Genomic DNA, 18,572 nt, shown 5'->3' with positions numbered 1-18,572 from the left:
CATTAGCATCATGGCCATAACGAAAAACTTCCAAGAGGAAAATCGCTGCCATAAATAAGAACTGAATTATATGTGGCATACTTATGACTTTCTAGCCCAGTGCATTCTCTGATTACGTCGTCTTTAGCTGCTTAATGTCGAATGTCGCGAATTCGCATCATACCAATGCTGTGCTAATAATTGGAAGATTAACTGTTTTTGAGGTGGTGCTGATTGCTACCATCGCTTCTGACAAGTGCTGCATTTTGAAAAATTTGGAAATTTGTGGCAATTTCCTATGGGACCAAACTGCGGTCATCGGTCCCTAGGCTTACGCACTACTTAATACAACTTAAACTCACTCACGCTACGGACAACACACTCACCCCTGCCCGAGGGAGGACTCTAATCTCCGACGAGGGGAGCCGCGCGAACCGCGGCAACGTACCTTAGCCCGCGCGGCTACTGCTGCATTTTCCTAAGTGTTTCGGGTACTTCTAAAGCACCATGATTTTTTTTATTTATATTTTTCATCTTGAAATTATTCCGGCATGATGGAGTTAACGGATAAATGCAGCAACATTCTGATTTTTACCGACAGCTCGTTCTCATTAACGGACGTTGTCGATAGTGCTGCCATCCACTGGGTATTGGCGGATATATTAACACTGAGGCTGAAATATTGACTCTGTAGCATCTCCCACCTATTGGCAGCTTACACCCGAATTACCAATGACAGTAGTTATTGGGTTCTTTAAACTGTTTTGTTGATCATTTTTAATTCGCACAATAGGTTTCGAAATTATACAATTTCATCTTCAGCCATGATTGTGACAGACCTATTCAGCTGAAACACGAAAGTACATAAGGTGATCCACAGAGACGCCATCGAAAAAGTGTAGTGCTACTATGCATATCCCTACATTCACGCTATATGTAGGTCAAACGTACAGCAGCACCAAAAACCGAAATTTAATGTCTGCCTAACCAAAACTAAATTTAGCCGACAATAAAACAGACGTGCTGGTCATCAAATAACAGCATGCTAATGAAATACAACTGAGCGCCTCTAAGTTCCACCCATGAAGATGACTCACTCACACGATAATAAACTGTTTTGTTTATTTTGACTGTTGTTTGACACTGAACAATATCAGAAACAAGGTCCTGAAAGGCAATGAGTGAAAAATTTGACATCTCTCTCCCGGCCAGTGGATTTCAATACTAACATGTTGTTGTTGTTGTTGTGGTCTTCAGTCCTGAGACTGGTTTGATGCAGCTCTCCATGCTAATCTATCCTGTGCAAGCTCCTTCATCTCCCAGTACCTACTACAACCTACATCCTTCTGAATCTGCTTAGTGTATTCATCTCTTGGTCTCCCTCTACGATTTTTACCCTCCACGCTGCCCTCCAATACCAAATTGGTGATCCCTCGATGTCTCAGAACATGTCCTACCAACCGATCCCTTCTTCTAGCCAAGTTGTGCCACAAATTTCTCTTCTCCCCAATCCTATTCAATACCTCCTCATTAGTTACGTGATCTACCCACCTAATCTTCAACATTCTTCTGTAGCACCAAATTTCGAAAGCTTCTATTCTCTTCTTGTCCAAACTATTTATTGTCCACGTTTCACTTCCATACATGGCTACATTCCATACAAATACTTTCAGAAACGACTTCCTGACACTTAACAAATTTCTCTTCTTCAGAAACGCTTTCCTTGCCATTACCAGTATACATTTTATATCCTCTCTACGTCGACCATCATCAGTTATTTTGCTTCCCAAATAGCAAAACTCCTTTACTACTTTAAGTGTCTCATTTCCTAATCTAATTCCCTCAGCATCACCCGACTTAATTCGACTACATTCCATTATCCTCGTTTTGCTTTTGTTGATGTTCATCTTATATCCTCCCATCAAGACACTATCCATCCCGTTCAACTGCTCTTCCAAGTCCTTTGCTGTCTCTGACACAATTACAATGTCATCGGCGAACCTCAAAGTTTTTATTTCTTCTCCATGGATTTTAATTCCTACTCCAAATTTTTCTTTTGTTTCCTTCACTGCTTGCTCAATATACAGATTGAATAACATCGGGGATAGGCTACAACCCTGTCTCACACCCTTCCCAACCACTGTTTCCCTTTCATGTCCCACGACTCTTATAACTGCCATCTGGTTTCTGTAAAAATTGTAAATAGCCTTTCGCTCCCGGTATTGTACCCCTGCCACCCTTAGAATTTGAAAGACAGTATTCCAGTCAACATTGTCAAAAGCTTTCTCTAAGTCTACAAATGCTAGAAACGTAGGTTTCCCTTTCCTTAATCTTTCTTCTAAGATAAGTCGCAAGGTCAGTATTGCCTCACGTGTTCCAACATTTTTACGGAATCCAAACTGATCTTCCCCGAGGTCGGCTTCTACTAGTTTTTCCATTCGTCTGTAAATAATTCGCGTTAGTATTTTGCAGCTGTGACTTATTAAACTGATAGTTCGGTAATTTTCACATCTGTCAACACCTGCTTTCTTTGGGATTGGAATTATTATATTCTTCTTCAAGTCTGAGGGTATTTCGCCTGTCTCGTACATCTTGCTCACCAGATGGTAGAGTTTTGTCAGGACTGGCTCTCCCAAGGCCGTCAGTAGTTCTAATGGAATGTTGTCTACTCCCAGGGCCTTGTTTCGACTCAGGTCTTTCAGTGCTCTGTCAAACTCTTCATGCAGTATCGTATCCCCCATTTCGTCTTCATCTACATCCTCTTCCAGTTCCATAATATTGTCCTCAAGTACATCGCCCTTGTATAGACCCTCTATATACTCCTTCCACCTTTCTGCTTTCCCCTCTTTGCTTAGAACTGGGTTTCCATCTGAGCTCTTGAAATTCATACAAGTGGTTCTCTTTTCTCCAAAGGTCTCTTTAATTTTCCTGTAGGCTGTATCTATCTTACCCCTAGTGAGATAAGCCTCTACATCCTTACATTTGTCCTCTAGCCATGCCTGCTTAGCCATTTTGCACTTCCTGTCGATCTCATTTTTGAGACGTTTGTATTTGCCTGCTTCATTTACTGCATTTTTGAATTTTCTCCTTTCATCAATTAAATTCAATATTTCTTCTGTTACCCAAGGATTTCTACTAGCCCTCGTCTTTTTACCTACATGCTCCTCTGCTGCCTTTACTACTTCATCCCTCAGAGCTACCCATTCGTCTTCTACTGTATTTCTTTCCCCCATTCCTGTCAATTGTTCCCTTATGCCGTCCCTGAAACTCTGTACAACCTCTGGATTAGTCAATTTATCCAGGTCCCATCTCCTTAAATTCCCACCTTTTTGCAATTTCTTCAGTTTTAATCTACAGTTCATAACCAATAGATTGTGGTCAGAGTCCACATCTGCTCCTGGAAATGTCTTACAGTTTAAAACCTGGTTCCTAAATCTCTGTCTTACCATTATATAATCTATCTGATACCTTTTAGTATCTCCAGGATTCTTCCATGTATGCAACCTTCTTTTATGATTCTTGAACCAAGTGTTAGCTATGATTAAGTTATGCTCTGTACAAAATTCTACCAAACGGCTTCCTCTTTCATTTCTTAGCCCCAATCCATATTCACCTACTATGTTTCCTTCTCTCCCTTTCCCTACTGTCGAATTCCAGTCACCCATGACTATTAAATTTTCGTCTCCCTTCACTACCTGAATAATTTCTTTTATTTCATCATACATTTCTTCAATATCTTCGTCATCTGCAGAGCTAGTTGGCACATAAACTTGTACTACTGTAGTAGGCATGGGCTTCGTGTCTATCTTGGCCACTATGAGACGTTCACTATGCTGTTTGTAGTAGCTTACCCGCACTCCTATTTTTTTATTCATTATTAAACCTACTCCTGCATTACTCCTATTTGATTTTGTATTTATAACCCTGTATTCACCTGACCAGAAGCCTTGTTCCTCCTGCCACCGAACTTCAGTAATTCCCACTATATCTAACTTTAACCTATCCATTTCCCTTTTTAAATTTTCTAACCTACCTGCCCGATTAAGGTATCTGACATTCCACGCTCCGATCCGTAGAATGACAGTTTCCTTTCTCCTGATAACGACGTCCTCTTGAGTAGTCCCCGCTCGGAGATCCGAATGGGGGACTATTTTACCTCCGGAATATTTTACCCAAGAGGACGCCATCATCATTTAACCATACAGTAAAGCTGCATGCCCTCGAGAAAAATTACGGCTGTAGTTTCCCCTTGCTTTCAGCCGTTCGCAGTACCACAACAGCAAGGCCGTTTTGGTTAGTGTTACAAGGCCAGATCAGTCAATCATCCAGACTGTTGCCCCTGCAACTACTGAAAAGGCTGCTGCCCCTCTTCAGGAACCACATGTTTGTCTGGCCTCTCAACAGATACCCCTCCGTCGTGGTTGCACCTAAGGTACGGCTATCTGTATCGTTGAGGCACGCAAGCCTCCCCACCAACGGCAAGGTCCGTGGTTCATGGGGGGAGGAATACTAACATGTCGAGCGAAATTATTGGTGCCTAACGTGCCTACTTCGGGAACAGCAAGAAGATCCAAAGAAATGCTGCCCTTTTGAATATATAAATTAAAACTCTGTCATGAAAATTGGCGGGACATGTTTGAGGAATAAGAAGAAGCTGGAAAATTCTTGAAATTGGAAACTCTGAGGATAGAACATAGTGTAAGCACAAATAATGCTCGTATTTATGATTATTATCGAGGAAAGGAATATCCCATATTCAGCAGATTACTCGTCAGTCTTAAGGAAGCAAGTCTTTGATACAAGTTGCTAGGCTTCCGTGGCCAGTGTCATTTTGAATAAAACAATTTTATGTGCTAGGCCGCGTCATTATAAAATACTAAAGCAGCCAAATTGCCGATGTTTAGACCGACTTGATGAGGTCCTCTTCAGGGCAGTTAAACGCCTTGCATCGGAAATCAGCAAGTCGGTCGAAACATCGGCATTTTAGATGCTTTAGTGTTATATAAAGATATGGCCTAATGTCCAAATTATTTTAGTCAAGCAAGTCTTTTTGAAGCCAGTCACTGTCTTTATCTATAACCAGCTGAGCACCCAGTGTAGCCGGTATGTATTTATCCCAATCTTCTATAAGATCATCTCCTCCTCCCTCTCTCTGTCGATCCATCGCTCTTCCCTTCTTTTGTCCACGTCTCCCTCTACCTCCTTCTCTTGCGTTTCTATACATTTCCGCCTTCCCCTCTCTTTGTCCATCTCCACATTTTTGCTCTCTGTGTCCATCTCCTCCTTCCCCTCTCTATTCATCTGCTCCTGCTCCCCCCCCCCCTCCCGCAATTCTTCCGATACCATCCCTATCCCAGTAGTTGACAGCTTTTTCTTATCTCCACAGTGTTTCTTTCCGAATGGTAAGTAGTATGTGTATTAAATTTAGTTGAAATTGATCCAAGGATTGAAGATGGGTTCTTTACCCGTAGATTTATTCACATAGGCACAAATATTTCACATAAATTTAACATATTTCACACATAATTGTACAAATAGTTCATCAGCAACCCTAGAGAATTTCACCCTGTAGTTTCGGTTTCACGTAGCTGAATGTTTACGGCGTCACATCTCCTGAACTATGTGTGCTACAGAAATGCAATTATGTAGGTGCATTCAGCAGCATATCTGCGAAATATATTGCGAACAGAACTAGTAGCAAACAAGTAATGAATTTAAATGTCATTCATTATGCGCAGTTTTTCAACATACTCCGTGAACTAAGTGTCGTACAACATAATAAATTTTTCGGTACATTCAGTGGTGTGTGCGAGTACTGTATAAATTGTGCTGAAAATGCAGTTACCACTAAATAAGGAAGAAATTGAAGCGTCAAGCGTGACGCGGCAGTTTTTCTGTATGAACAGTCAAAATTTACTAAGCGATAAACTTTTCTTTTCCTTTCGTCATTTTCTGTTGGTTGTCAGCGAGAAAAAGTTTCGTAAAGGTTTGAAATTACGTATAAAATTTGTTACAAGTCACTAAGTGCTATCCTTCTTAAAGAATTATGAATAAGTCTGGGTATTCGCTCATCTCAGGCTACACTTGTTTTTCACTCCCACCCACTTCCCTTTCATTGGTAGGTGGTTGTTCCCCCACATCGATTCTTTCCACACTGGTTTAGAAAGAGGTGTGGAATAAACATACATAAATTCATTTTTAGGTACGATCATCTATTTTTATAATATGTATGACTTTAAATTCTTCACTGCCTCAGGTTTCATCATGGACAAGACTGTGACCATAAGCTGTACACAGTAGGTAGATGATTGCTGATCGAAAACAATACCAGCTTAAGCATAAACCATAAGGGTGACCTCTTAGCCCTTGACAAACGAGAGAAAAATTATGCGACACGTTTAATTCAAATTATGTTGCTGTCGGAGTTCGCAGATAAAAACAACAACAAAGTAGTCTCTGTCTGTCTCGTCGATAGTTCGATATCATCATTGTGATATACATTTTCGTAAACGTTCCGCATTTCTTCTTAAAAATTTGCTGCCGCAAATAACTTTAAAGGAAAACGCAGTGCAGCTCTTGTACAAGACTGTTATGTTTTTGTACGTCCTATAATTTGCGTGTTTGCACCAATTGAATGAAATGTAAGATAATGTGTGTGTTTGTGCGGGGTTTGAAAACTTTGCTCCCCATGCTTCTGTCAAACAGATCTAAAGTAAGACTGAACATAATGTTGTGATGATTTGAAACAAGCGATAATATACAAATGAAATGCACAATTTCAGGGACTTTACTGGTCTCATACAGATATTATTTTTTACGTATATACACTGAAGCGGCGAGTGAAAATTTTTGCCAAAGCTGGGAATTGAACGTGAATGTCCTGCTTACTAGGCAGGTGTGTTAGCCACTGTACCACCTTGACACAACGGTTCACACACCTGCACACTGGCACGCCTCACTCCCCGATCCAAATTGTCACGAATTTCTGTTCCTGTGTGAGATGGAATTTAATAGCAGACTGGGACGGCAGTGAGAATAGCGGCGGAGGAGGGAGGTTTGCCAATGTAATCCGTGGAGTTGTGTGAACCGCTGAGCCAAGATAGCTTAGTGGCTAACTCACCTGCCTAGTAAGCAGGAGTTCGACTTCCCGCCTTATTACAAATTTTCACTCGCCGCCTCAGTCTATATACATAAACAAACTAATAATATAATTTTGGCCTTAAGTAAAATATGCTGTTAACAAAATTGAAATTAACCATAATGGGCCTGTCTTAAATTCCTGTAGCTGATAAACATTTCCCTGATTACATACCTAATTGCATCTCCTACACTTAATTCGATATGTATAAGTACTGATTAGTAAACATTTGATGTGAATTTCCCGTATCCCACCAGTGAAATACGGCATTGACAGCTACATAATTAACTTCCAAATTTGGTACTGGCTTGCCTACTCTTTCCCAATCCAGGTAGTGTTGTTTCAGATGAGATTGAAGTCGACTGGACGTTAAGTGTCAAGTTTTGTTCTTTGACTTAAACTTGCAATCCATTACCTGGTCAGAGCTGATGTAAATTTAACATCGACAAAATACTGGAAAATCAATGCTGTTAACTTGTCGTATTAACAGCAAGGAAAAAAAATCATGTTATTTCCAGAAGAGTGATTTTTTTCACAAACTTGCGACCTTGTTAGTGAATAACTCGTATACTGTTGTTGAAAAAGGGAATATTAGGATTTACCGTCTTACTGCTGCCCAAAGTCATGTGAATATTAATGGAGACAAAGCCCTAGATCAGATTAGATAAAGAATAAAGGACGAACGTGCGAGCTGAAGAAAGTGTCCAGGCATCCACTTGAAATGATTTAGAGAATCTGGGGGCGACATAATGCTGAATAAACCTGTTCCTTAAAAACATAAAATAAGACTAGAGAATCATTATGTAGCGTTCATTTGAGGTGCGATTATCAGATATGTGCCCCTATTAAATACGAGGCTTATGCCTTAATGTATAATGTCGCTCGATAGTGCAATTGGCAGTTGCACCATTTATGCTTTGATGGAGCGAGAAGTGTCCCTCGTCTCTTAAAAGTATGCTTAGCAAACAGAACTCATTATCTTCTAGACACACGCATTAGCACATGATGATGGACAGTGTTGTGTACATAGTTCTGCGTAGTCAGCGTGTACACAACTTTCCCACTAGAGGGCGCCCCGCTAAGCACAACAGTGCAGGCGCAGCGCTCGTCCATCTCCGCACTACGAGATGGCGCTGCCATAGAGACGGACCAAATTCTGCTTCCGCCAATCCGCGTACTAGTATGTAACGCAGCCAATGAGATTGTTGCTAACATAGAACCTTTTCTCCTCGCGGATCACACTCGCGCAGTGATTCATGAACGCACGAGGTATTATAACGAGTGTACAGACCTCCGATTAGTCAGTCTGCATTTATCTGCACCAGTCTGTACCAGTCTGCATTAGTCTGTACCAGTCTGTATGAGTTCTACATTTGTCTGTACCAGCCTATAGTCAAATTTCAGTCTGCGCCTAATATTCCTGTACATAGCCATGAAGATAAATGTATAGACACTTTTGTCGGATATCAGAGATATATGTGAGAACAAGATTAACGTACTAATACCAAAGGAACTTCAGACTTTCAATTGTAAATAGCGCCCAGAACCAAGTTAAGTAATTTTTATGCTTGTTATTATTTTAATAAATGTGTGTGAACATTAATCAAGTTGTGTTTAAAGTTGGTCACCGTCAATCTGCTACTCTAAGCGTGCAAGTGGCATTTCTATCGTCTGACCTAACGGCAGAAGATAAACACGCCACGATAAGACCACGAGACATATTGCTGACACTCGCCTACTTCATTAGAGCGACAAGCCAAATAACCTGATGGTGTGTGTACTGAAGGTCTTACAGTACACACAATAGGCAGCTGCAATGGATTCATTTCAACGCCACAAAGCGATGAAAAATTAGCTCTTCTGGTAATAAACTTTTACTTGTTCAAAGATAAAAACATGTCTTTCTTTCTATTTAAATGAAAATCGCATCGCCGTCGATACTATTTAACCTACAGATTTTTCACCTTTTTTACTAGGCGCTTCCTTGTGAAAGATGTTCCAGCCGTATTTCTAGCCTTCTGAGAAAAATATCTCATTTTTACCGTCCGCGGAGTGCAAGAACAATTGCGGAAGGCGCGCTCCGTGGGCGGTGGCCCGTGCCATGATTGGTTGCGTGACGTCACAGGAGAAAGTGGGATTTACATACACAAACACAGGTGCGCGACAGCGAAGGTGGAATAGCGCCCCCGCTCCTCCCGCGGATACGACGCTCAAGTGTTTAACTTGGCGAGGCTAGAGAATCGATTAAATTGTACTCCAGGACGCCGCCGTGGAAGGCACAAGATCATATTCTGCTCCGTATCCACGAAAACTTAGTACATTCTTTCCAGCTATCGTGCGAATATGTTAATGAAGCCATTTTGTATCGTGAACGTGGAAATAAGAAGAAGAATTAAATGAAAATGACGGAATAATACTGTTTGTGCTACGTTTCCTATTGTGTAATAAAAATATTATCCAACGAAGGGTAAGAAGTCGCAGAAGTTTTGTGAGTTACAAAGTCCGTGATCAAAGAAATAGAAACTATTTTTCGGTGCGTTCCTTTTATTCGTTCTTGTGTGCAGGTATTGCTCACGTCAATATTTTTCTAAAATTAAGAAAAAAACGAATTTTTTTGCGTCGTTTTGCCGCACAATTCAGTAAAGGACGGTATTAGCAACACATATCATGAGTTACTGACCATCGAATGTAAAACTGATAACAATTTTCGCCAAGTGCAATTGGTTTCAAATTAAATATTTGGTTGAAATTTAAATTAAAAACCGCGCCTGCACTTAAAATCTCTGCGCCGACGTTAATGTACGATGGAATATACTGGGGGCGCAGTGTAAGTAGGCTGTTTAGGTTTTTATGTTGGTAACGCCACGTAGCGCTCTGTATGAAAATCACTGACTGTGCTGTGTGCAGTCTGTGGCTGGTTGGACTCATTGTTGGAATATTAGCTTGTGTACTGTTGGGCATTAGCATGTGAACAGCGCGTAGCGCTATGCAGTTGGAGGTGAGCCGTCAGCAGTGGTGGATGTGGAGAGAGAGATGCCAGAGTTTCGAGAGGTTGCTATAAGCGGACAATCCGCCAGAAAAAGGAAATTTGTAAAGATGGATGTCATAAATTGATGGATATATGTATCATTAATTTTGAATACTATAAAGGTAAATACATTGTTTGTTCTCTATCAAAATCTTTTTCATTTGCTGACTATGCCTATCCGTAGTTAGTGCCTTCAGAAGTTAGAATCTTTTATTTAGCTGGCAGTATTGGCGCCCCCCGTATTGCAGTAGTTCGAGTAACAAATATTTTTGTGAGTTAAGTGATTCATGAAAGGTATAGGTTATTGTTAGGGCCATCCTTTTCTGGGGATTATTGAAAGTCAGATTGCGTTGCGCTAAAAATATTGTGTGTCAGTTTACTGATGATCAGAATAAGTAAAGAGAGAAATGTCTGAGTACGTTCAGTTTTGCCCAGCTTTTTGAAAAACAAATAATGTAAGAGGTCTACTAGCACAGTCATTCATAATTTTTCTAAGGGGACGTTTCATAACAGACTGGCTCGAAAACGTGCCGATGTTTTATCCCAACCTACCTTTAGCGCATGTATGCGAATGTCAAGGATATTGCAAAATTTAGTCCACTTCTAACAATAGCGACTTTTTCCAGATACTCGGTACGCGGAGTCCGCGTATGTGTGTGTCTGTTGTCGAATATTATGTACGAGCCCCTGAAGATAATGCCTGACGTATCATCCTATGGCTAGAGGAGAAAATACATAATGTACCCGGGAACAATGTCGAACACGATCATTTCGGTGGTCCAGGTGATACGGTGTGGAAAGGCATAACGTTAGATGGGATCTTTAGATCCCTGAATACGGCACAGTCACCGGTCGATGTTAATGTGTCACCGTACACCCTCCTTATGTGCTTCTTTCCAAGTGTGCATTCGCCTGTGACTTCACTTTTATGGATGACGATGCGAACCGCGTCGAGAGTGTTCTTGGGACGAGAGGCTATTCGGCGAATAAGCTGGCGTGCTTCTTCTCACGACTTAAATCCCATCGAGCACAAATGGGGTTCGTTAGGGCTATCGCAACACGTCCACATGCACGAACACCCATACAGCACTTGTCGACGGTACTGGTGGAGGATTAGAACACCGTAGCACAAGAACTCCATACAAACCTTGTGGCCAGAGGCGGAACATGTTGCAGGACATGCACTGTTTTCCATGGTTATCACATATCCAAGAACCAAGTCCCGCCTTTTCTAATGTCCGAGGGACCATCATGACAGTAGTTTCTGGATAATTATTTCCTCTGAATAAAAGTGACATATGTGTTCATTTCATTGCGTATTGCTTTCAGTTGTCTTTTGTGCTACAGTGAAGCATTTCTTTCGATGTTGATCCAAGTTGCACAGTGCTGCGTTACTTGGCAGAGACACATTATGCGAAAGTTGCTTTTGTCCGTAAGTTTTGCTCGCCAGTGTAAATTCGTAATTACAGAGTGGTCTCTTTGTGATTGTAAATCCATATTTCACTGGATTGTTGTCTTTATAATGCGATTTAATATTCGTTACGTTTTAATTTTAAACTTATGTTTGTGAAACTGCTGTTGCATTGCTTTCATAACCATACGAAGCAACTACGGACGAAGTATTCAAATTCCTGCATTATAGGTGCATCATTTCTGTACCTACCAAGTGTGAATATAACGAGCCACAATCTTTTTATGGCGACGTGTATACCAAAGTAATTCGACGTACACCATCTGTTAAGGTTACTTCGTCAGCTGCTTGTAACAAATTTAATTAAACACTCTTTTTTGTGATTTTTGTACTCGAGTGGCATTCTTTTGTCCCTGTGCCAATGGATTACTTCAGTTTGGCCCATACACTAGCCAAAATATTTCAGCCTTTTCTGCGGTGGTCGAACGAATTTCTTGGGAAAACCAGAACTTTCGATCTCATCTGTGGAGAACATATTTCAGGGAATTGTAATTTCTACGAAGGTGCTATTGACACCTGGGTCCGCTATTGACGGTACTAAAATTTCGTTTTCATGTGTTCCCAAGCAGAGACGTGATGTCACAATGTCTTCAAAAGTGGAGTGCAATTGACCACTGTCGGTTGCAGTAGTCCGCTTTTCCTACCGCTCCACGTTAGAAGATTGGTTTACATCTTCTTCAGTACCGAAATCACGGTATCACTGCTTCACACGCTCGTCCTTTCAAATAAAATTATTGGCTTGCTAACTGATCTCCGCTGTGTCTCTGTATAGTATTAGTATCAGCTCATGGTTTCCAGGATCTGAACCTCATGGAATCCAGTTCAGTAGTCTACGGCCTCAAGAGCTGACCTGCTTCTTCCTTTCTGCAGTTGTCCTTGTCACAATTAATAAAATATTCCTGGCTGTTACGCCGCGCTCGAAAGGATTTCACTTTAAGACCCGACGTTTCTTCCCCATCTGCGGAGGACATTTTCAAGGGGGATCGTAGCTTTGTTGAATGGCAGATTCACACCCTGGCTCGCTACTGATATGAATCGCATGTGAATCGGACATTCAACGAAGTTACGAATTCCCTAGAAAATGTCCTCCGCAGATGGGAACGAAACGTCGGGTTTTAAAGTGAAATCCCTTAGGCCACAGCATAATAGCAAGGAATGTTTTATTAACTGTGACAAGTCCGGCCGTGAAAGTTTCCATTTTACAGTTGTCCATGTGTTCTAATCGTTTCTCCGCCCTCCTTTTAACAGTGCCTCCGTTCACTTCACAACTGCACGGTATCCTGTGAATCCCTACTTTCTTCAGGAGTTTACGAGGATTCTTGGCCGACCTTACGTGTTCTGTGCCTTTAAGGCGGTCTTGTAGACTAAAGCGGTAATCTGCTCCTTCAAGATTTTTGCTATGCGGTCGGTAAGCGTCTAATAAAGGGTAGAAAAACGTTAGGTTTCTATACGTGTGGTCTTAACTAAGTTCCTGCACATCCACTCTTTAGCAATGCATTGATGGGATACTCCAGTTTTCGCGTCGACCACCCTCAGTTTACAAATGGTCCTCCCTCTATCCGCAAATTTTTCTTTTGTAAGGTAGCTCTTTAGTCCTGATGTAGGTTACGGTAATTGTTGTGGGTTTTCGATATACCTTGCGGTACAAGCTACCATCTCTTTTCTTGACAGGCATATTCAGAAAATGTTACCTTTTGTCTACTTGCTCCTCCATTACGGTGAACTGAGCATCGACGTAATATCATTGAGGTGTTCATGAAAACGACCTAGTTCATCTCTGCCTTGATTAAAACGTAGCGGAACCAGATCTTCAGCACTTTGGTGGTAGTTTTCAGTTGTTCTAATTACAGAATTTTGCTACCAACAAGCTGAAGGTTGCTCCCATGACGCACCATCCGTCTGTTCGTAAAATAGGTCGTTCGATTTAATACACATTGGCGATTAAACCGTATCTGAATACATCTTTTAAAACAAAATATGCATGAACCGGTAGTGCTGGGTGTTAAAAAGAAATCAAACTTCACTGGGAGTGAAAGGACTAAAAGAGTGAAGAGTCTGATATTACTTAACTCGTCTTGAGTCAGCTGGGAAGAACATATTTCTAAAAGCATGAAATATCTGACGAAAAATAGCTTTGTTATTAGTCTGTTAGTAGGCGAAGCGACCAACAACCTGGGAACGCGAACAGCTTTATTTAGCACACCTTTGTTACTTAGAACAAGTGTTCTCACTTGATACACAGAAGTAATGAAACAGTTTTATGTGTAATTGGACGAACGAAAAAGCGAAATTTTGCTCATTGTATTTACTTCGAGTGCTCTTCCATCGTCCTGTAACTCTGTCCGCATCATGATCATATTTTTAAAATGTACCCATTGAATATAAATACATCTAGCAGACACGCGTCACCGCCTACAGTGAATAGAGCTTAAATCTGTGGCCGATGGGCAATTCAAATGGAACACGCCAGGTAGGTACAAACATCAGTGCGACTAATACTACCGCAGAAGACAAAGAAATTCGTTTTGCGACCCAACTACTAACTAACACACAAGACGATAAATTAAAGTTTTTCTTATCTACTTGTGACAATGCTTCAACTTATAGACGAGCCTGAAAAGGTGCGAAAACTGTTTTAAGAAAAGAAATAAAAATTTCGTAAGTGGCTCAACGCAGTTATCTGTAGTTATATTCAGGTAATATGCAGTCGTGGAGTTCTACAACATCAACACTGGATAAGTTTACTGAGCACATCACGGCGTCTGCTGTAATCAGATTGCAGTCCGACAATCCAGATTTAGGTTTTCCGTGATTTCCCTAAATCGCTCCAGGTAAATGCCAGGATGGTTCCTTTGAAAGAGCGCGGCCGATTTCCTTCCCCAACCTTGCACAATTTAAGCTTGTGCTCCGTCTCTAATGACCTCAACGTGGACGGGACGTTAAATCCAATCTTTCTTCCACCTTCCAATGTCCAACCTCCTTCGGGAATCTCAGAGTAGCAAGCAAGGAGGAAGTGGACAAAGATTGCGGGTTGGTACCGCTTGGAGGGAGTGTGAGTCGGCGGACAGGCGTTACGAGATAGTCCGCACTGTGGGGAAAAGAACCGTGTCCCGGGTGGCGGAGTGGTTAACGCACCTAGGTAGTAAACGGGCGATCTCGGCTTTGAATCCCGCTCCACTACACATTTTTACTCGTCGCTGCTGTTGCCGCCCAAAATATTTGGGCAGCTGATATAACTAATATGCTTTCAGTTTCTTTCTCCTTCCTCCTCCTTCAATTAAATCATATATTTCACAGCTGTCCGAATGGACAGACACGACGCATTCATGTGAAAGATAAAGGCAAATTACATAGAAACAGGCAGCGGATCAGTTACTTTTTATTTTTATTTTGTACAGTGAATGAATTGCTCTAAGATTTTAATACATTACTGTTATCGTAATTTACTTCCTGTTTTATTAAGTCGAAACAATGGCAGCCAAATCTTTAACCTTTTAAGCAAATGCAGCGTCGTATTTCTTGGCTACGCCACATCGTAAAAATATTTGCAGACTAGGATTGGTACCATTCTGCCATAGCTGCATGGTGTAGCCGGGCGATCTAAGGCGCCTTGCCATGGGGTTCGTGCTGCCCCCTCCCCCTCCTGCCACGGACATGGATGTGTATGTTGTCCTTAACGTAAGTTAAAGTTAGATTAAGCAGTGTGTAAGCCTAGGAACCGATGAGCTCAGCAGTTTCGTCCCATAGGAACTTACCACAAATAGGATATTATTGTCTCAGCAATGCTGTACAAATTCTCATGCCATGTGTTTGTTGCTAATTTTTGTCGATACGGTTATTAAAAATCACTTATGGCGTTTCCCATTTCCTATAATAACGCAATATTTCAAACCTATGCAAATCTTACGAATAAATTACCTCCTTAAGAAAAATTTATTTCAAAAAAGGAAAAATTTTAGCGCTGCTGCTACGGCTAATTGAAATTTCGATTTTTTACTCAGTTATTAGTAAAAAATTATTAAAATCGGTCACTAGACTGAAACATCGACAACGAAACATATAATGTTCCTAGTTACACTATACTCCAGGTACAACATTCTCCCTTACTAATCTTTGTCTACACCCTGAAATTTTTCTCCTTTACTGCTCCTTCTAAGCTTAAGACAAATATTACTAACTGTCTACTAGATGTCAATTATTCGGAAAGGAATTTCTGTAGATTTCTTTTCTTACCCATCTTTGTAGCCTTGTACATATAGGGCTTTTGCGGAATACTTCGTTTTCAATATTCTTCTGTAACACCGTGTTTCCAATCGTTTAAATTTATTCTTCTGTCAAGCTTGTTTGCGTGACCATCCCCTGCAGCAAGACAGAAATATTTTTTCCTCTCATCTGGTCTCGTAGTGTGACCAGATGCCAACAAACTGTAAGTAATTACTTATTTACATTAAAAAACGCAACGCGAACTGTTTGATAATCTAAAAATAGCACATATCAAAGCAAAATTGTATCGTTCTAGATCGCACTGAGATACCTTATAGTATTAAGGCGAAACGCTTCTGGGAAAGAAGGAAATCACATCCGCGGAGAGAATAGGCGGTTTTATGTACAAAACAAATATTCTTCTGTCGTTTTCCTATTGTCAGTATTTCATATGCACTTATTCTTGAGCGCCAGTGCTACGATTCAGTGACTTTTTTCCACAATTTTCTGACATTTTTTAATACTAAGTGAATTATATTCTTAAATATAGTTTTACTCTTTGCTTTATCAATCCTGTGGAATTTTACATCCTTGAAAGAAGAATCTTTATACTTCTACTTTTCTCCGTTCTTTTTTTTTAGTAGGTACTAGGTAGCTGATTTTTCTTTGATTCTAGTAATTTATGTAGAGAAAAGACCTCAGCACCAATGACTGATCACAGGAAGATTTTTTCAGCGTCTCATAACAATTTCCTGCCGGTTCTGCACTTTTGTATCGTCGTCGGAAAAGAGGATGCGATAATTCATAAGGCACGCACATTATAAGACATACCATATTACAAGTGTTTTTCTCTTAGAAGAAAAAGCGTGCAAAGAACAGATGCAAGATAGCCGACACCTCCTATTAAGAAAGCCGATACTCACTACGAATGAAGTAATTTGGCTATCATGCAACGTTTCCTAAGTTTTTCTTAGAAAATGGATTGTAAGCATAGTTACGCACTCATTAGAAAAACGCTCTTCATTACAAGTGTGGCAGTCAGGTGGCAGCATTTAAAAATTGTACAACATTACATATGTAGTTATCGAAAGAAATTAATTGCCTTAATAATTGTAAAATTTGTTCATGGTCATCTTAAAAAAGGAATAAAATGACCTTTCAAAATTATTTCCAAGTCTTTCCTTAATTCTGATGAATCATGCGGCGGTGCTTGACACCCGTGACAGAGATTCCAACCAATAACGTTGCCTAACGACCAGAACGTTATAGTTTAGATATCCAAGGTTCAGGTGCGATTCTTCATTGTGCCAACTGTATTTTAATTACAGGTTATTTACTTTATTAACTCTGCCACATATTCATGAAATACGTATGTTTCTGTAAAACACGAAATCCAGTAACTATCGACGCGACTCTTCGTGAAACAGAACTGCTATGGAGAACTGGAAAATACGCAGTATATAACAAAAACAATTGGTGGCGTCATGTAGTTAATCAACTTTACAATACCCTTGCAGCTCACGAGTGTAACGGAACATGTTATATCAATTTCTGGCAATTTTCATTCTTGGAAATACAATTAATCTGAACATGTTTACTGTTAGAGTGATCAAATGTATTTAGCCCGCGCAGCGCGTTCTATCGATACATCCCTCACTGTGCAAAAAATTCACATACCTTTTCGATTTATATTCCTAATAGGATGTTCGATCAGATGTCGGTATATACTTCTTTCCGTTTCAGCTTTGCAAAAAAGTTTGGTAATAACAGGAAAAATTTCACTGCTATGGAGGTAAACATAGTGATTGGGTTGACTTAGATCTACTCTTAGCTAAATATAGGCAGTGATGTTTGTATTTGACCAAACTGCCCAAGATCGCGACTCGATCCTGAATACCAAAATTTCGCAGTTAGTTCGCTACACGAGTATGACTTCCTAAGTAAATTTTGCTATAGTCAGGCTCCTTCAATTGCAGCCAGAATTACAGGCTCTCTCATGCTGTTGCGGGCAATTATTTTTTTGACTGAAAAGGATTTCGCGAACGTTTTCGCGTAGGGTAAAATTTTATGTAGTATAAGCATTGCACTCTACTCAGTAATACTTAGGAGTCTGTGGAAAGCTTAAATAGCGCTGTTGAAACTGTCGTGAAGATTTTGATAAAGGTAACTTTGCACTGCATTTGGAAACGTTTAGCATAAGATATTCTGCCACTGCAGTCTCCATACATTTCATTATTATTAGTAGTAGTAGTATTACAGCGGTTGTTGTGGGTGCAGGGTGTATTTAAAGGGAATACAAATGGTAGATGGAAAAGACCTTTCGAATAGCCAAACACATCGCTCCTTCACAGAAAGTGCTCTCGAAATGATAAAGCAATATAATTTTTAATGTTCTTACACAAGCTAAAAGTCGATAAAGGAACTATATGAACTACAGTTACTTCAGTCAAATGACGGAGTACACCAAATCAATAAAACAAGAAATGAGCATAAAATCCACGCTTATATTTACTATTCATGGCCGGTGGTTTCTGTACTTTCACATAACACTTACAAAAGAATCATATTCCCAACAAGCTATATTAGCTAATATCTTACCATGAATTCTATGTTGGAAGAATCATCCTTCGGGTGATCACTATTAATTAGGTATTTAAGTTTTCAACTGTATTGCATTTTTCCTTGTTATTGATAAGACTTTGTGTTTCAGTAGAATATGAAACACTTTCTCAGTCCGTCTGCACGGTATGTCA

The sequence above is a fragment of the Schistocerca americana genome, chromosome 2, assembly GCF_021461395.2.
Source record: "Schistocerca americana isolate TAMUIC-IGC-003095 chromosome 2, iqSchAmer2.1, whole genome shotgun sequence".
In the NCBI taxonomy this organism is placed as follows: Eukaryota; Metazoa; Arthropoda; class Insecta; order Orthoptera; family Acrididae; genus Schistocerca; species Schistocerca americana.
The sequence above is the reverse complement of the archived record's forward strand: the minus strand, read 5'-3'. Positions refer to the sequence as shown.